The sequence below is a fragment of the Hylobates moloch genome, unplaced genomic scaffold (genome assembly GCF_009828535.3).
Source record: "Hylobates moloch isolate HMO894 unplaced genomic scaffold, HMol_V3 SCAFFOLD_1, whole genome shotgun sequence".
Lineage (NCBI taxonomy): Eukaryota > Metazoa > Chordata > Mammalia > Primates > Hylobatidae > Hylobates > Hylobates moloch.
The window spans coordinates 221,698,767-221,719,078 of NW_026652276.1; the positions used below are offsets into that span (position 1 = coordinate 221,698,767).

The 20,312-nt window shown below is 50.2% G+C and overlaps 1 protein-coding gene across 3 annotated transcripts in view; it reads right to left on the reverse strand.

Moving 5' to 3' along the window:
- Positions 1-18,079, reverse strand: part of DENND2A (DENN domain containing 2A) — a 122,031-nt gene extending 103,952 nt beyond the window's left edge. For all 3 annotated transcript variants that reach the window (XM_032761937.2, XM_032761938.2, XM_032761933.2), the window contains exon 1: positions 17,782-18,079. The gene's annotated coding sequence lies outside the window, so the exon portion shown is untranslated. The remainder of the gene's footprint in view (positions 1-17,781) is intronic.
- Positions 18,080-20,312: the final 2,233 nt, after the last annotated feature.

Below are 20,312 nucleotides of genomic sequence, written 5' to 3' on the forward strand. Positions count from 1 at the left end.
AGTCTGGCCAAAATGGCAAAACCAAAATTAGCCAGGTGTGGTGGCGGGTGCCTACAATCCCAGCTACTCGGGAGGCTGATGCAGAAGGATTGCTTGAACCCGGGAGGCAGAGGTTGCAGTGAGCCAAGATCATGCCACCGCACTCCAGCCTGGGCGACAGAGTGAGGCTCTATCTCCAAAAAAAAATAAAAAAAAAAAAATCCCTTTCCCTCCCAGAGGAGACTCTCATGACACTGAAGGTGCTAGGAACATCTGAAGTCTTAGTAAGGCTGTTGTCAGGAGTCCTAACCTTTCTGAGGACCTAAAGAGCATATGGAGGGCTGGGTGCAGTGGCTCATGCCTGTAATCCTAGCACTTTGGGAGGCCGAGGCCGGCGGATTATAAGGTCAGGAGTTCGAGACCAGCCTGGCCAACATGGTGAAACCCCGTCTCTACTAAAAATACCAAAATTAGCCAGGCATGGTGGCGGGTGCCTGTAATCTCAGCTACTCGGGAAGCTGAGGCAGGAGAATCACTTGCACCCGGGAGGCACAGGTTGCAGTGAGCCGAGATCACGCCACTGCATTCCAGCCTGGGTGACAGAGCAAGACTCCGTCAAAAAAAAAAAAAAAAAAAAAGAGCATATGGAAAGTGTCACAACAGGAAGATCTGCTGAACCCTTGAATTTAAATAGGCCACGGTATCAAAAGGTGTATAATTTTCTTCCTCGCTCGCTTCCTTCCTTCCAATAAAGGAAAAAACTCTGGCCTTATATTGACATGGACGAAGGAGAAATTTCCGTGGGAAATTAAAATAAATGGCAGGTATACCTTCTTCAGTTCTTGTTTGGATCTACAATCTAGCAGAAAGTCCATCTCACATCCCCATTTCCACCCCTAATGCCCCGGCAGGGCCATATGTGAGTGAAAAACATTTACGAGAGGCTGCAGAGTCCGGATGAGCAGAAGGAGGAGCTGAGCTGACAGGAGGAACGGGATGATCGAATCCTCTTCCCATCCCCCCGTCTATTTATGGAGTCATCTGCCTTCAGGAAATGCTGAGCCCCTTCTCCCAGGACCCTGATGGGAGTGACGCCTGTGCTGGCTGACCCAGCCTTCCACATCCTCCTCCTGGCCTCAGCAGCTCTCCCCTTGTGACCCAGTGGGTTACTGGGAACCCAGCCTGTAAATGACAGTGCTTCTCAGAGGTCCCAGTCTAGTGAGGAAATTCAAGGAGGAAAGGAAAAAAAAAAAAAAAAGTTAATGATACTGGAAAAGCGCCTGGCACAGAAAGGCTCCTCAACACCAACACAGGGAGGGGACAGGTGGGACGCCAGGGCTGCAGGTGACAACACTGCCCAGGGGTTTTTTGGCTCACCTAGCCTGTCACCTGGCCACACGGTGGCAGAGGTAGAAGCAGAACCCAGGGCTCCTGTTACCCTGCCTGGGGCTCATTCACCTCCTCACCCTCCTTTCCATTGCCTCAGGGGACTCAGGTTTCCATGGAGAAGCTGTCACAGGAGAACCTGGATCTGTTAGTTAAATGTTCCATGTTCTTGAAGGCATTTCTTTTCCTTTTTTTTTTTTTTTTTTTTTTTTCTTAGCTGAAGAGCCTCTTCTTCAGAAACCCAGAGAGATTTGTGAAGTTCGTGTTTCTGGTGATTTTTGTTTTTTTTTTTTAGAAATGAGAAATGTTCTTTGTTATTATCAGGCTGTTGAGAGATTTTGGTTTTTGTTTGTTTGTTTTGTGTTTTGTTTTTGTTTTTGCTTTTTGAGACAGCATCTCTCTCTGTTGCCGAGGCTGGAGTGCAGTGATGTGAATACAGCTTCCACCTTAGGTCCAGCGATTTTCCTGCTTCTGCCTCCCAAGTAGCTGGAATGACAGGCGTGCACCACCACACCCAGCCTGGAGATTTTTTTAAAAAACAACAAAAAACAAAACACATTTGCCTTATAGCTACAGATAACATTAGCCATGAGGCCAGGCACGGTGGATCATCCCTGTAATCCCAGCACTTTGGGAGGCTGAGGCGAGCGGATCATCTGAGGTCAGGAGTTGGAGACCAGCCTGGCTAACATGGTGAAACCCTGTCTCTACTAAAAACACAAAAATTAGCTGGGCATGGTGGCGCATACCTGTAATCCAAGCTACTCAGGAGGCTGAGGCAGGAGAGTCACTTGAGCCCGGGACACAGAGGTTGCCGTGAGCCGAGATCGCGCCACTGCATTCCAGCCTGGGCGACAGAACGATACTCCGTCTCAAAAAAAGAGAAAAAAAAAAAGAAAAAAGAAAAAAAAAGAACAGTCTGGGCGTGGTGGCTCATGCCTGTAATCCTGGCACTTTGGGAGGCTGAGGCAGGCAGATCACTTGAGGTCAGGAGTTTGAGACCAGCCTGGCCAACATGGTGAAACCCTGTCTCTATGAAAAATACAAAAAAATTAGCTGGATGTGGTGGCATGCGCCTGTAAACCCAGCTTCTCTGGACGCTGAGGCAGGAGAATCACTTCAATGCAGGAGGCAGCGTTTGCAGTGAGCCGAGATCATGCAATTGCACTCCAGCCTGTCAGAGAGAGTGAGACTCCACCTCAAAAACAAAAAACAAAAAACAAACAAACCAAAACAAAAAAACAGCCATGGGCTCCTACTGAATGCTTTTTCTTCTTTTCTAAGAAAAGAAGAAAAAGTTGATGTTCTAACAAAATGTATATAACCTTGTGTTATGTCTTCTATGGTTGGCTTCAAATGTTATTTATACATTTTTATTGAAGGTTTCACATATTTATGTTTTGACACCTCAAATTAAGCTGCAATGATGAATGAACAGCTGATACTAATTGAGTACTTACTATTCCCTAAGCAAGATTTTACACAGGTCATTTAGTTTAATGCTCACAGTAAGCTTACTATTGTTTCCCCTTCTCAGATGTGGAAATTAAGGCCTGGAGGGATTAACTTTTCCCAAGGCTGCACGGGTGCTGAATGCGTCAGGGTGTCTGACCCCTCCAGGGTCCAGGTGCCTAACGCCTACACGTGCACCTTGACGGCACCATACGGGCCTTCCACTCCTCAATCCAGAGTAGGAACTTGGGAAATAGTTATGATTTGATTTTATTCAAAGTACCCAGCACCCAGTCTCCTCCCTTCCCCTTCTCCGTCCCCTGCACACCATGCATGCTGTGACACCAAGGCCCTGCCTGGTCAGCTCCTCCACTTCCAGAGGCAGCCCTCAGGCTGCCATTTTGTGGCTTCTTTTCCCTCTGAAGGCTTTCCTGCTGTTGGTTTTGATCTGACCTCACCGGATAGTAATCCTGAGAATGGGAGGAAGCACCACCCGGTGTGATCCGTCCTGATCTCTGAGCACCTGGACAGCCCCAGAGCCTGTGCCTCCCAGGGCTGAAGGCTCACACTGCACCACTGAACAGCCCACTTGAATGGAATGCACTCGAAGGTCACGTTCGTTTGCTTGCTTCCTGGCACAGTATCTCCCTCTCCAGCTGTGCTACCCGCAGAATCCTCTTTCCCACCTCCTTTCTCCCTCTTGCCTTCCTGTCCTCCTCTTCCTTTCCTCCCCTCAGACTCTTCCCACCCTCTTTTGCTGGCTTCTGTTCTTTCTTTCCATGAGCAGAGAGTTTCCAGGCCTGGCTCCCGGCCAGCACATTTGGACAAAAGGCAACAATCTTAGAGGGAGACGTCATCTCCCATCCCCTTGCTTGGGGCCAGCACAAGAGAATGGAGCTGAGGCTACTCCTGCAGCTGCTCCCGGGTTCTGAGAAAAAGCTTGAGAGAGGGTTTATCATTAGGATTAAAAGCAAAGGGTTTGGAATCAGACAGACCCAGGTTTAAATTCCAGTGAACTTGGAGAGCTGCAGGACCTTGATCAAGTTACTTTTCTAAGCCTTAGTTCTCGCCTCTGTAAAATGGTGATAATGGTAGCACTTTAAAAGACTGGTAAGGATTAGATGAAATTGCACCTGTAAAACATTCAGCATAGTGCATAGCCCAGAAAAAGCGCTCAGCAAATGTCTTCCATTATTCTAAAGTGAACTTAACCCTGCGAAATAATACTAAGTAAAAATGCTCTAATATATTATTTTAAATATTTATTTATTTATTTTTAGTTTAGTTTAGTTTTTTGAGATGGACTCTTGCTCTGTCGCCCAGGTTGGAGTGCAGTGGCACAATCTCAGCTCACTGCAACCTCCACCTCCAGAGTTGAAGCAATTCTTGTGCCTCAGCCTCCTGAGTAGCTGGGACTACAGGCGCACACCACCATGCCTGGCTAATTTTTTTTGTATTTTTGGTAGAGACGGGGTTTCACCATGTTGGCCAGGCTGGTCTCGAACTCTGGGCCTCAAGTTATCTGCCTGCCTTGGCCTCCCTAAGTGCTGGGATTACAGGTATGAGTCACTGCACCTGACCTATTTTTAGTTTTAATTTTTTTTTTTTTTGAGATGGGGTCTTACTCTGTCACCCAGGATGAGTGCAGTGGTGCAACCACAGTTCACTGCAGCCTCAAACTCCCAAGCTCAAGCAGTCCTCCTGCCTCAGCCTCCCAATTAGCTGGGACCACAGGTGTGCACTGCCACAACTGGGTAATTTTTTTTTTTTGCAGAGACATAGAAACAGGGTCTTGATTTGTTGCCCAGGCTGGTCTCTAACTCCTGGGCTCATGCAGTCTTCCCACCTCAGCATCCCAAACTGCTGGGATTACAGGTGGAAGCACCATGCCCAGCATACATTAATTCTTTTTTTTTTTTTTTTTTTTTTTTTGAGACAGAGTTTCGCTCTTGCCCTCCAGGCTGGAGTGGTTCAAGCAATTTTCCTGGCTCTGCCTCCCGAGTAGCTGCAACTACAGGCGTGCACCACCATGCCCAACTAATTTTTGTATTTTTAGTAGAGATGGGGTTTCACCACGTTGGCCAGGCTTGTCTCAAACTCGACCTCAAGTGATCTGACAGCTTCGGCCTCCCAAAGTGCTGGGATTACAGGTGTAAGCCACTGTGCCCGGCCAGCATACATTAATTCTTAATGATTAGCAATAACAATACCATGTCCTCAACTCACCTGCAGGGCTGCTTACGCAGCTTCATTTGTTTGCAACTGTGGGTAAGCTCTAAACTACTCTCCAACATATAAGTGCTGTTATAATCTATAAAAGCTGGTTTTGGAATTAGAAGGTGACCTGATCCCCTTCCCTTTGCAGCAGAAGTCAGGGTGCACAGTGACCTGTTAGTCCTCAGTTGCACTGGCTATGGTGCCAACTGTGAAAGTAAGGCAGAGGTCACCCTCAGACCAGTGCAGCTTGCTCTGCCCGACCTGAAACCCTACTTCTATTTGTTTCCTATCTGTGCCTGGTTTTGTACTCAGAAGTTGTGCAATGCCTGGAAACGTGTTCATTTTTATTTAGCTAACTTTCAAGATACGGGAAATCCCCTTTGGCCTTAAATTTCTTTTTTTCTTTTCTTTTTTTTTTTTGAGGTGGAGTCTTGCTCTGTCACCCAGGCTGGAGTGCAGTAATGCGATCTCAGCTCACGGCAACCTCTGCCTCCCAGGTTTAAGCAATTCTCCTGCCTCACCCTCCCGAGTAGCTGAAACTACAGGCACGTGCCACCACGCCCAGCTAATTTTTTTGTATTTTTAGTACGGACGGGGTTTCACCATGTTGGTCAGGCTGGTCTCGAACTCCTGACCTCAAATGATCCACCCGCCTCGTCCTCCCAAAGTACTGAGATTACAGGCATGAGCCACCGCACCTGGTCTATAATTTCATTTAGTTAATCTGAGCCAGCATTGATCGATTTAAAACTAATCAATATGATTAATCAGCAAGCTGGAGACAGTTCTCTTTGAGGTGCTGTTGGGAATACACCAGTATAAAAAATGGTCCCTGCCCTCAAGCTAGAGATAAAAGATATAAACCCTATCAACCAAATGGCAATAAAAGATTGCAACTGTTCAAAACAGAAAGACAAGGTTGGTTCAGGGAATGCCTGACACACCCTTAATAAAACTCACAGAAAACTCAAGAGGAATCTGTGAAGATCTGTTTTTTCAAAGACAATTAGGACAACCAAAACACAATGGTGTCTAGGGTGAAAGGCAGTATTCAACATTAACTGCAGAGGTGTGCAGGAGCGCCATTAGAGACTGGGTGGAGGAATATATTTGAACACAGTGGCAAATGTTATGAAACAAATATAAACTGGAGAAATTTGGAGGAGGGCAATGAAAGGGGAGCCAGGGACTGCTTCAAAGAGGTAGCGCCTGGTGGCCAATTAAGACTCCATTGGATTCCAAGAGTTGGGGAAGGCGAAGTGCTCCTGAGGAGGCCAGTGCATGGAGTAAAGAACAAGGCAAAGCCTGCCCAGCATGAAGACCGCCTGCTAGGACGGGAGCACCAGGACTCACGTGGGAGCCAGGGAGAAGACGGACCTGGTAGCAGGCTAGATGTTGGGATGTTCTGAAATAAGAAAGAGGAGTGAAGGTTTGCTAACCAAGGGAAATAACGAGGCCACAGAATGTAATGAAAATATGTTCTCTTTTGGACACATTAAGGTGAGAGTGGTACATTCAAGAGGCAGTGAGAGGTAATGAGCTAACGGTCTGTATAAAGAACAAATCAGAGTTCCAGTTTGGGAGGGAGCGATGAAACTGAGCATGATGAGCTGAGGGAGACAGTGAAGAGGGAGAAGCTAGTGAACAAGTGAGGCACGGGTTGCTCTTATGGTGCTCGTTACTTCACTCTCTACAAGGTGTCTTTTATGTTTCATTCTTTTTTTTTTTTTTTTGAGATGGAGTCTCGTTCTGTCACCTAGGCTGGAGTTCAGTGGCGAGATCTCAGCTCACCACAACCTCCACCTCCTGGGTTCAAGCAATTCTCCTGCCTCAGCCTCCCCAGTAGCTGGGATTACAACAGGTGCCTGCCACCATGCTCAGCTAATTTTTGTATTTTTAGTGGAGACGGGGTTTCACCATGTTGGCCAGGCTGGTCTCGAACTCCTGACCTCAAATGAGCCACCACGCCAGGTCTTTTTTTTTTTTAAGACAAGGTCTCACTCTTCACCCTGGCTGGAGTGCAGTGGCACCATCACGGCTCACTGCAGCCTCGACCTCTTGTGCTCAAATGATCCTCTCACCTCAGCCTCCTGAGTGGCTGGGACCACAGACATGTACCACCATGGCTGGCTAATTTTTGTATTTTTCTCAAAGACAGGGTTTCACCATGTTGCCCAGGCTCTTTGTATGTTTCTTTACCTGGGCCTTCCAACTAGACAGGGAGTTCTAATGGCAGAACACACGCACTGGCTTCTTTTCATTCCCCACAATGCCCAACCGAGACTTTGGTCTACTGTGAGGGTTGCATAAATACTTGTTGAGTAAGAACAGGAGGAATCAGTGAAGAACTCTTTTTTGAAAGACAATTAAAACAACCAAAACAGTATGGTGTCTATGCTGAGGAGGCAGTATTCAAAATACATAACAGGCCTGGCTCACACCTGTAATCCTGGCACTTTGGGAGAGGCCAAGGCGGGCGGATCATTTGAGGTCAGGAGTTCAAGACCAAACTGACCAACACGGTGAAAGCCTGTTTCTACTAAAAAAAAAAAAAAAAAAAAAAAAAATTAGCCAGGCATGGTGGCACACACCTGTAATTTCAGCTACTCAGGAGGCTGAGGCAGGAGAAACACTTGAACCTGGGAGGCGGAGGTTGCAGTGAGCCAGGATCACGCCACTGCGCTCCAGCCTGGGCAACAGAGTGAGACTCCATCTCAAAAAAAACAAAACAAAACAAAACAAAAACACAATAAAATTATAGCAAAGGTGTGCAGGAGCCCAACAAGCAGAATGGCCTTATTGTTAACCCTTTAATGGCCAGATCTTGGCAGGGGGACAGTTAGTGGTCCTGGGAGTGTGGGACACCCTATTTACCAACCAGAATAGAAGTATTTCAGTATTTTGACAAGTGGCGCAGATACACCACTGCACCCATTTTACATCCACCTTGACTTGGGTTTCAAGAAGGAAGGGTCAGGGGTGTGTCAAGTGCATTAGTGAGATCAAGAAGCATGAGAACAGGGAACTGGCCACAGATGAACCATTAGTAACCTGAGATATGGTTTCAGCAGATGGTTAGGAATAGAAGCCAGATTTCGGGGGTGTGGGGAAGGAACATGTGGATCTGCCTCGTGGGACTCTTGCATTTGTTCTGCTTCTTTCTTGGTCCCAAAAGGAGCATTCTCTTTCTCGTTTTCTCTGACAAATTGGCAGCCTGAACCTCGGGGTTGTGTGTGTACCCAGAAGCAGTCTCTTAGCCCCTTTACCCATCTCTCTCAGTTCCGTACCAGACCAGGAATCTTGGCTGTCCTACATTCAAGGGAAAGAAGAGCCTGGAATAAGAGGCTCTCTTGGCTCTCTGTGGCGCTTGAATCTTCAAGTCTGATTGTTTTGAGAGGGATTAAGAAGCTCTCTCTTCTCTGATATTTTTCCACCCTATTAGATCCATCAGTCAGCTGGAGGGTAAACAGAGGGCACTGGTCCCCTTCTGATATCCTGGAAGGTTGTGTGTGTTTGTTGATTGTCACAAATACAGATGATGAAATGGACCAGATGACAGTCACCACAAGATGCCAGGGAGTTATATTTGGGGTTGGATGACCACACACTTCATGACAAATCTGAACAAATCTCATCTGCAGCTCAGAGTATTAAGTAGAGAATCCCTCTGAGTCTCCAGGGTGCTGGAGACATTGCCCTGCCTGAAGATCCCAGAGCACGAGGCAAGCTGCTTCGGGAAGCTCCTTTCCATCTTCGCAGTCACCACCCCGACCAAATCTGCGGCTGAGAGACTAGTCTCACTCCAAGCTCGGGGGACGCGAGTTCTTAGGCTGTCCTGTCATTTCTATCTAGTAACCAAACCAGAGCATATGGCTTCTCCCCCAACCAACTTCACCCTGGACCATGCTGGGTCAGTCTGAATTGTGATTTGCTGTGTGATCCCTTACAAATGCCTCTGCTTGGTCATCTGGGGAGGTTTAGCCTATATTTACCAGGCACATGAAATGCCAAATAAAATTATAGAAGTGTCCTGTTTTAACGCTTCAAAGTTTGCTGGAAGAAGATAGGCAGTTATTATTTTTCCATGGTGAGCTGGGAGAGGCAGTGAAAGTAGAATCTGTCTCCTCTGATTCATTGAATGGGAGCAAGAAGGAAGTTCATATGCAACCTTGGACTACCCACCTGGCCTCCTCCCCTTCCCTGAACTCAAGCCTCAACTGTAGATGTGAATAAGAAAGGTGGTGGGAGATAGACAGAGGGGTGGTACCAAATCACCTCTGGCTGGGTCAACACACCTGTCCCAGCAAGGAGAATGAATGAGCACATCCAACTCTCAACCTTTATCAGCGTGGCCACAAGGTGCAGTTTGCAGGGACGGTCCAGGTTAAGCCTATTGTACATCAATTAACAACTTACTTTTCGTGCTTTTTTTTTTTTCGAGAAGGAGTTTAGCTCTTGTCAGCCAGGCTGGAGTGCAGTGGTGCGATCTCGGCTCACTGCAACCTCTGCTTCCCAGGTTCAAGTGATTCTCCTGCCTCGGCCTCCTGAGTAGCTGGGACTACAGGCACCTGCCTCCACACCCGGCTAATTTTTGTATTTTTAGTAGAGATGGGATTTCATTGGCCAGACGGATCTCCAACTCCTGACCTCAGGTGATCCAGCCTGCCTCAGCCTCCCAAAGTGCTGGGGTTACAGGCATAAGCCACCGCGCCTGGCCTTTTTTTTTTTTTGAGACAGTCTCCCTCTTTTGCCCAGGCTGGACTGCAGTGGCGCAATCTCAGCTCATTGCAATCTCCACCTCCTGGGTTCAAGCGATTCTCCTGCCTCAGCCTCCTGAGTAGCTGGGATTATAGGCATGTGCCACCACGCCCAGCTAATTTATTTATTTATTTTTTTTGAGACAGAGTCTTGCGCTGTCGCCCAGGCTGGAGTGCAGTGGCGCAATCTCGGCTCACTGCAAGCTCCGCCTCCCGGGTTCACACCATTCTCCTGTCTCAGCCTCCCGAGTAGCTGGGACTATAGGCGCCTGCCACCGTGCCCGGCTAATTTTTTGTATTTTTAGTAGAGACGGAGTTTCACCATGTTAGCCAGGATGGTCTCGATCTCCTGACCTCGTGATCCACCCGCCTCAGCTTCCCAAAGTGCTGGGATTACAGGCGTGAGCCACCGCGCCCAGCCCTAATGTTTGTATTTTTATAGAGATGGGGTTTGGCCAGGCTGGTCTCAAACTCCCGACCTCAAGTGATCCACCTGCCTTGGCCGCCCAAAGTGCTAGAATTACAGGTGTGAGCCACCGTGCTTGGCCTAATGCTCTCTTTTTACTTTCTCTACAGTCCTACTTTGTGTATATGGTTACCCTATATTTTACCTACCATAAACTTACAGAGAATTTAGTGCTGAATCAAATTTGACCATTATTGCATCTTCTCTGCTGAGAAGTGGGGAAGTGTAAGGGAGAGAAAGAGAGGCCCTTGAAATTGCTTTGCTGGGTTGGCTCTTTTGTGTCACTCGGTCCACCCATCCTAGGTTTCAACCTACACAACATGTGGAATAGTGGTGATGTGCCATCAAGGTTATGGAAACATGAAACCAACAGCAAGAGATGAACTTGGGATAACACGGAACACAATCTATAAAGATTTTTTTGAGACCTCTGCTGCCCAGGCTGGAGTGCAGTGGCGTGATCTCGACTCACTGCAATCTCCGCCCACCCGGCTCAAGTGATCCTCCCACTTCAGCCTCCAACCTCGGCTGCTACCAACAATGCTGCCACAAATACTCTCCAGCACTTGTTCCAATATTTTTCTAAGGTAAATTCCTAAAAGTGGAATTGTGAGATTAAAATAGATTTCTTTCTTTCTTTCTTTTTTTTTTTTTTTTTCCTGAGACAGAGTCTCGCTCTGTCACCCAGGATGGAGTGCAGTGGCACGATCTCGGCTCACTGCAACCTCCGCCTACTGGGTTCACACCATTCTCCTGCCTCAGCCTCCAGAGTAGCTGGGACTGCAAGCACCTGCCACCACGCCCGGCTAATTTTTTGTATTTTTAGTAGAGACGGGGTTTCACTGTGTTAGCCAGGATGTTCTTGATCTCCTGACCTTGTGATTCACCCGCCTTGGCCTACCAAAGTGCTGGGATTACAGGTGTGAACCACCGCACCCCGCCTCTTTTTTTTTTTTTGAGATGGAGTCTCGCTTTGTCGCCCAGGCTGGAGTGCAGTGGTGCAACCTCGGCTCACTGCAAGTTCCGCCTCCCGGGCTCACACCATTCTCCTGCTTCAGCCTCCCGAGTAGCTGGGACTACAGGCGCCCACCACCACGCCCAGCTAATTTTTTGTATTTTTAGCAGAGACGGGGTTTCACTGTGTTAGCCAGGATGGTCTTGATCTCCTGACCTCGTGATCCACCTGCCTTGGCCTCCCAAAGTGCTGGGATTACAGGTGGAAGCCACCGCGCCCGGCCTAAAATAGATTTCAAAGCCACATACTTATTGAATCTATTTGTGCCAAGTGATGGTTATTTTGAAAATGAGATTCTAGTACTCCCTTTTAAAACAATAATAAGATATAGTACCTCTCTATTCCTTAACCCAATTGTACCCACATCGGTTTTGCCCCGAATATTTTATGAGTTTCTATTTAAGTTAATATGAACATTAAAATTCATACTGTGGCACATGCATAGAGGCAATGTATTATATTTTGAGTTTTGTTAACTTTTAAAAGAAAACATATTAAAATTAGAAATTCAAAATTTTTGGCCAGGCATGATGGCTCATGCCTGTAATTCCAGCACTTTGGGAGGCCGAGGCCGGCGGATCACTTGAGGTCAGGAGTTCCAAACCAGCCTGGCCAACATGGTGAAAACCCCTATCTACTAAAAAATACGAAAACTAGCCAGGCGAGGTGGTGGGCGCCTGTAGTCCCAGCTACTTGGGAGGCTGAGGCAGGAGAATTGCTTGAACCTGGGAGGCAGAGGTTGCTGTGAGCTGAGATTGCGCCACTGCACTCCAGTGTAGCTACTTGGGAGGCTGAGGCAGGAGAATTGCTTGAACCCAGGAGGTGGAGGTTTCAGTGAGCCAAGGTCATGGCACTGAACTCCAGCCTGCGTGACAGAGCAAGGCTCCGTCTAAAAAAAAAAAAAAAAGTATAATTTTGGCCAAGTGCAGTGGCTCATGCCTGTAGTCCCAGCACTTTGCAAGGCCGAGGCAGGTGGATTGCTTGAGTCCAGGAGTTTGAGACCAGCCTGGGCAACATGGGGAAACTCTGTCTCTACTAAAAATACAAAAATTAGCTAGGTGCGGTGGTGCGCACCTATAGTCCCAGCTACTCAAGAGGCTGAGGCAGCAGGATCCCTTGAGCCCAGGAGGTAGAAGCTGCAGTGAGTCATCATTACACTACTGCACTCCAGCCTGGGCAAAAGAGCAAGACCCTGTCTAAAAATAAATAATAATAAAAATAAATAAATAAATAAATGTTTTATGACAAATACAACTTTCATAGATTACATAAAAGTTTATAAGTAAACCTACAACTTTTAAGTGTACTTTTTTAGAAGACAAAACAACAAAAGGAAATGCATTTGGCATTCTGCTTGAAGTGGTCTGACAAGCCCTTCAGATAAGATCCGCAGTGTACGGAAGGCCTGGGGATCCCGGGAGGAGGGGTCACAGCCAAGGTCGCGGCTCCCTGTTCTGGCCCCACTCTCCAGCCAATGATCCCTGCTTTCATTTCCTTCTGAAGGGATGCCTATGACCTCCTGGTTCCCTACCACTGAGGGAAGCTAACCTCTTCCCTAAGCTTGCTGCAAGGGTGACTCACCCCTTCCTTCCCCAAGGCCAGGGGAAAAAAACGATCACTTGGTTTCCCATAGTTCAGCCAGTGGGAAGAGTGGGTCTCGGGCTTATCTGTTCTTTAGCCCCTCTGAACTGCAAGCCAGGGACAAATGTGCCAAAGAGAAGCTGAAGGTAGAGGGGCAATTCTAGGCCCAGCTGGCAAAGAACTTAACTTCTAGGCAAACTGAGGGCTGAAGGAGTAAACTTTTGCCCACATCAGACATTGATTTTAAGGCCAGGGTAAAGGAGAGTCTGACTCTGGCTTTCCAGCATGTCGCTGTCTTTTGCATATGAAAAGTAGAGAACTTAGCTCATCGCTTGCCCTAGTTCCAGGCAGTGCTTGCCTCCTATCATTAAAGGGGGCAGCAGGGCGTGGCACTCTTCCCCGAGTAACCAGCACAGGAAATTTCAAGAGAGTCTGGGGTACAAGTGGAGGCTGTTTGGTTCAGGTGGCAGAAGAAGGATCTATGCTTGAACACATGAGGCTGACAGCCAGAGCCCAGGGCCAGGCTCCTGGGGTAACAAGCAACAATACGTGTGGGCAGAGAGGCAGTGGTGAGGACAGTAAGGGGTCACGGCCCAAAAGGGGCTGCACAATGAACCCATGGAAAGCCAGTTTCACTAAAATCTCTCCAAGAAAGAGCAATCCAGGGCAGCTCCAGGGAAGCAACTCCTAACCCCCAATCTTCAGCAAGGTGACTGCCAGAAGGAACAGAGGAGGGCTGGTAAAGACCTCAGGGGAGAAGCAGCATGACAGGAGTCCAGGAGACTGTGCGGAACGCCAGGAACAAGCAGGGCCAGCCTTGTCCACTTTTGAGGACCTGCCAGGCATCCCATGTGTCCCACCTGGGATCTTTTGGAATCTGAGTTTCTGTCCCGCCCTGTGATGGGCTCTCTATACGTGACTGTTAGAGCAGCTACACTCAACCTCAGCCGTACCTTAAAATCATCTGGGGATCTTAAAAAAATACTGATGCCAGGCTAGTGGGCCCCAAGTATCAGTTGTTTTTAAATCTCCCTCCGCAGCCTTTATTTATTTATTTTTTTGACACAGGGCCTCACTGTCGCCTAAGCTGGAGTGAAGTGGCACAATCATAGCTCCCTGCAGCCTCAACCTCCCTGGGCTCAAGTGATCCTCCCGCCTCAGTCTCCCCAGTAGCTGGGACTACAGGTGTGTGCCACTGTGTGTGGTTAATTTCTTTTATTTATTTATTTGTGAGATGGAGTCTTGCTCTGTCGCCCAGGCTGGAATGTAGTGATGCAATCTTGGCTCATGCAACCTCCGCCTCCTGGGTTCAAGTGATTCTCCTGCCTCAGCCTCCCAAGTAGTTGGGATTACAGGCAAGCGCCACCACGCCTGGCTAATTTTTGTATTTTTGGTAGAGACGGGGTTGGCCAGGCTGGTCTCAAACTCCTGATCTCAAGTGATCTGTCTGCCTCGGCCTCCCAAAGCGTTGGGATTACAGGTGTGGGCCACTGCACCTGGCCAATTTATTTTTTATAGAGGTGGGGTCTCGCCATGTTGCCCAGGCTGGTCTCAAACTCTCCTCGCCAGCATTTAAATGTATATTCTAATGCACACCCCAAGATTAAAAATATTAAGAAATTTGATTGGAGGGGTAGAATCCCACCCCTACTGAATGTTAATTTAAGACAGCTATAGTTGGCAAGAAATAGTTTAAAGTTTAAAGGGCACATTAGCAATGTATGGACATAGATTCTGCAGGTTCTCTGCCTTCTGCAGAAACCAAAGGGAAGAGCCTGGCCAGGAGATCTGTGCCTGAGTCTGCAGGACCTCCCAGTTCTCAGCTCCCACTCTTGGTTCCTCTGCAACTTCCTTGTGTTGTAGCAAACAAGATTTCCACCCTCCTGGGCCTCTCTGGTCTCCTGAAGAGGATCTCTGGTCTCCTGAGTCCGACCCTTTTCCTACCCCTTTAGAGGCAGGTTCTACATCCAGTCTGGAGGCAGAATGACCAGGACCGCCCTGGGAAGTAGACTTGCCCATATGAATGGACTCCTACAATGCTGTGTGAACTCCCTGCCTGCTTCCCTGTGGGTCAGGATTCCTGGATGCTGGCCCTTCCAACATGCTATGCCCTACCTGTCCCCTTCTCCAGACCAGAGTCTCAGCCCACCCCTCTCTGGGCTATACTATGATAAGCCTCCTTCCCTTCATGGTTGAGCACCCGGGACGCCTTGCTCTCTACATTTACAGAGATGGGTGTCAGCTCTTCCTGCACTTGAGGTACCATTGTCTCCTTTGTATAGGATTCCCCTGGCCCCATACTCTGAGATGACACCCAGTCCTCACAGAAGTGCAGTTCACTCCCCTAGACATAACAGGATGGTAGTGGAAGGCAGTAACGGGGAGTTTTATCTTTCCATCTTTTTGTAACACCAGCAATGAGGATTTTTTTTTCTGTCGCTCTTCAGTCTTTACATAAAGTTCCACATGATAAATTCCCAGCTGAGTTCAATTCCAGGAAAAATTTTGTTCTGAGAATTAATTTGTAGGCTTTCTGTTGTCCAAAATCCCAAACTATGCAACCCAGTGTATTTTTGTTTGTCCCTAAGCTGCCAGAAAACTTACAGCCAAATGCGTTATCCAAGTGTTGTAATCTGCTAAATGCAGGCCACTCAGAAGGTCCACATTCCTTTTGCTTTGCTTTGTTTTCTCCTGAGCATTTCTGTACATACTTGCTTTTAGTCTAAGTTATCATACTCTGTGCCCAAACCAGTCACCAGGTCCTGCCTCTTGATCCTGGCATCCTTTCAGCTTCTCCTGCTCCTCAGTAATTCTGGCCTGGGTGTTGCAAAAAGCCTTGGTCTCCTCCTCCTCCTCCAGGCCTCCCCACCCAGCAACCAGAAGGAGCGCATCACTCCTGCTTCAGTGCATACTCCTGCCTCCTTCTGGCAGATCCTTCCTTCCCTGTGCCTCTGCCCTGACAGCCCCCGCCTCACCTCTCCCCGGCATGCACTCACACACTGCAACCCGCAGCCACACTGAATTCCCCTCACTGGCCTCTCCTAGACTCTCTTGGTGACTTTGCACATTCTGTTCCTTCAGCCTGAAACAACCTTCCCTGCTGTTTCCTTGGTGAGGCGGTTTTCAGGGCTTAGCCCAAGCATCACCTAATCCGTGGGGATTCCCTGCACCGGCTCCTCTCTGGGCTGCCCTAGCTCTATGCCATGCAGCCCTCACAGCCAGGCTGGGCCAGGACTGGTTTTGCTTTTTTGTTTGACTACCCAGCTAGGATGGTGTTCCTGGAAGGAAGGGGGACGTCTCATTCCTCGCTGTGCCACTGATGTCTAGCACGCATGCCTAGCACACAGAGCTGTTTAAGGGGATGAATAGAATACATGACACAGGATTTTATTAATCTTCCAGAATGAAAGGACTGGAGGCCAGGCACAGTGGCTCATGCCTGTAATCCCAGCACTTTTCGAGGCCAAGGCTGGCAGGTCACCTGGGGTCAGGAGTTCAAGACCAGCCTGGCCAACATGGTGAAACCCCATCTCTACTAAAAATACAAAAATTAGCTGGGCGTGGTGGTGGGCGCCTGTAATCCCAGCTACTCAGGAAGCTGAGACAGGAGAATTGCTTGAACTCTGGGGGCGGAGGTTGCAGTGTGCCTGAGATCGTGCTACTGCACTCCAGCCAGGGTGACAGAGCAAGACTCTGTCTCAAAAAAATCAAAATAAAAAACAAAAGGACTGGAGGCCAGCCTCCCGCCAGCCTTTTCATTACCAGGCCTCAGAAACCGTCTCTGACACACACACCCACACACACATGCACACACACTCGCACACTCACACATACTTCCTCTCAGAGTTCTGCTCTGTCCCACGCTGCCCACCCAAAGACTTTCTACTCCACTCTTTTGGTATCTGATATTTGATGATGTAAGGAGAAGGGATTTCTTTCTCTTCTTTTATGTGGTAACCACAGAGGGTGTTAAGAGTTTACTAACAAGATTACTGTAGCACGCTTATTGCAACTTTGTTACCCCCAGCCCATTATTGTCCGATGTCATTTGGAACCTTGGGGAAATCACATTCCTGAATCGCATCTGAACAGCAGCTGGACGTCAGCAGCAGCTGGTTAAGGCAGGGTCACTGCACTTCCCTTGCCCAATTTACCCCCCTGGAGAGCCCTGACCAGCTTCCTGCTTCCTGTCCCAGGCCCCCCATGACAAGATTCCACGGCTGAGGTCTGGTTCTACTCCGTGGTCTCACCCAGCTAGCTCTCTGTGACCCTCCTAATACGATTGTGTCCAGACTTCCCCTGGGCTCCATCTGCTCCCAACTCCACCCTTGGGGACAAAGTGGAAGAAGTAAGACCATTCAATCATCTTTACCTTCTTGCTTTCCCAAGACTGCAAATGCTGACCGCTGTGGGGGGGCCCGGCTGCTCAGCCGCCTCGATGCCCCGCGCTTGCACGCGCACGCACACACTCGCACAGACACACACTCACAGGCACACAAGTGCGCACACACATACTAGCGCGCACACACACACAGACACACGCGCGCACACAGAGACGCGCGCGCACACACACACAGACACAAATACGCGCGGACACACACTCACACACTCACACTCGCACTCGCGCCCCAAGGGACCCAGCACGGCGCAGGGCGGGGGTCTACCGGCTTTCTGCAAGTCCCCGAGGCGCGGGACGGCGGCGTCCGGGCTCAGTCCTGGGAGTCAGCCCGAGCCCGGGAGGGATGCCTGGATCGCGCTCTGCACAAGTCCCGGGACCAGGCGGGAACTCAGACTCCCATCTGCAGAGCCTCTTCCCCGTCAGGGCTCTGGCCGCGCGAGCCGTTTCCTCCCTCCCCCGCGCGTCCCCTCCTCCGTCCCCTTTCCCTCTCCAGCTCGACCCTGCACCCCCCGGCCCGGCCCGGCCCTACCTCCCCGCGGGCGGCGGCTCCGCGGGCTCTGGGGCGCATCTGGGGGGCACCGGGGCGGGCCGGGACGGCTGGCGGCGCGGCTCGGGGGCGGGCGGCGGCGGGTGCCGGGGACGCCATGGCCCTCCGCCCTCCGCCCTCCGCCCTCCGCCCCTTTGTCCGCCGAGCCTCCCCCGGCCGCCCGCAAGCCCCTGGGGGTCCCCGCCTCGCGCGCCCCCGTGGGGTCCCCGCCGCCCCCGGCCCCAGCGGCGCGCTTCCCTCGGCCGGCCCAGCGCAGGCTCGCCCGCGGCCCCTGCCTCCTCCTCCCGTGGCTCCGCGACGATCTGCGCGACGCGCGCCCCCTCCTCCCGACCCATCCCGCCCGGCCGAGTGAGCTAATCCGCAGCTGGCGGGCGCCCGGCCGGTTGCCACGGCAACCCCTCTCCCAGGGCCCGGCCCCGCGCGGAGCCGCGGTAAACAGGACCTTCTGCCGGGCTCGCCCCCTCGTCTCTCGGGGTGGGGGAGAGGTAGCTTAACCCTTCCTGGGAGGACGCCCGCCGCGCGCCGGCTCCATTCCACCCAGGCCCGGGCGGATTCGCGAGGTGCTCCCGGCCCGAAGCTTAGACCTGGACGTCCAAGCCCGGGAAACGGCGGCCACATGCGCGGCCCCGCTTACTCTAGGCAGTTAACATACTCTCGGCACTGGGCCCGGGCCGGGGGCACCGGGGCAGTGAGTCAGGCACCGCCCTTGCCCCAGGCAGCTTGCCGTCGGGCCGGGGTAATGATAGTCATGAGACGGGCGATGCGGGTGATGGGGGCCGGGGAGGGCCCAGGGCCGAGCGCGCTGCAGACCGGGCGGGAAGGGAGGTGGTCAGGAAAAGCTTCCAAGAGAAGTGACTTCATAGACCCGCTGCCCCCACTCACGCAGGACACCGTCAAGGAACACAGGCTGCACAGCAGAAGTCCGCAGGGAAATGCCGTGGGCTGCGGGGCAGGCGGGTCTGGAATACAGACTGGGGCCTTCGAGGAAGTTCCCTGGAACTTTGACCGGGCCGAGAACATTGAATAGCATTTGCATAGGTGGAGTAAAGTCGGGGAAAGGAAAGGGTTCTGAGTGGAGGGAACAGCACCAGTGGAGGCCGGAAGCAGAGGCTAGGCATTTCAGAAACAGCCCAGTGAGGACCAAGTGGTGAATCAAGTCTGATGGGTAGGCTTGGCCAGATTTCAAGCGGGGGACGGAAAGTTTTTGAGCAGAGGAGTGCCCTGATGACAGTGAGGGGGGCCTGGCGGGGTGATTTGCGCGCGGTGGGAGCAGGCTTCAGGTCCATCTCCACACCTGAGGAAGGCCATCCTCGTCTTTAGCTCAGTGACTTCCAGAAGGGCTGGGAGCCATGGTCCTGCGGGACAGCAAAGAGGCCTAAAGTTCAGGCAAGGGGTAAAGAGAGAAGAGAGGCTTAGCATTACAAATCCACAGAAGGAGTGTGCGCGCGCGCGAGAAAGCCAGGAGGGAGACGGTGAAAAATAAAAGATGGGTGTAATGACGTAATACTGCCCAGGCAGTGCCTATAGACTGGGCGCCTGAGATTTGAGGGACTTGTTCAAAGTCACAGGAAAAAAGCTCTGTTTTCTTCTCAGCTGAGGGTTTTATGCTCTCTGGGAACTCTTTGAAGCTTTTCTAGGGCTTGTTAAGTTCCTTAAACTCCTCATGACGTACCCATTTTAACTAAGCATAGTCAACTTTTAGAGCCCACATTTGCAAAGTGCAAGCTTTTTTTTTTTAAGTGTAAGCATTTAAATTATTGTTTTGTTTGTTGAAGCATTATTCAGTAGGTTTTTCACTTTCTAAATAAAGATCAGAGGCTTGGCTTTTTTTTTTTTTTGAGACGGAGTCTCGGAGTCTCACTCTGTCGCCCCAGGCTGGAGTGCAGCAGCGTGATTTCGGCTCACTCCACCTCCCAGGTTCATGCCATTCTCCTGCCTCAGCCCCCCAGGCTTGGCTTCTTTTTTATTGATTGATTGATTGAGGCAGTCTCAGTCTCTCACCCACGGTGGAGTGCAGTGATGCAATCATAGCTCACTGCAGCCTGGAACTCCTGGGCTCAAGCAGTTTCCCACCTCAGCCTCCCAATTAGCTAGGACTACAGATGTATGCCATCATGGTGGGCTTTTTTATTTTTTGTAGGTCTTGCTATGTTGCCCAGGCTAATCTTGAACTCCTGGCCTCAAGTGATCCTCCTGACTTGGCCTCCCAAAGTGTTGGGATTATAGATGTGAGCCACTACGCCTGGCCAAGATTTGGCTTCTTGAGGGTTAATTATTCCCAGGGCTGCTACAACATATAAGAAAGCAAACTGGTGCAATCTTGGCTTGCAACCTCTGCCTCCTGGGTTCAAGCGATTCGTTTGCCTCAGCCTCCTGAGTAGCTGGGATTACAGGCGCCTGCCACCACGCCACGCCCGGCTAATTTTTTTGTATTTTTAGTAGTGACAGGGTTTCACCATCTTGGCCAGGCTGGTCTTAAAAACTCCTGACCTCATGATCCACCCGCCTTGGCC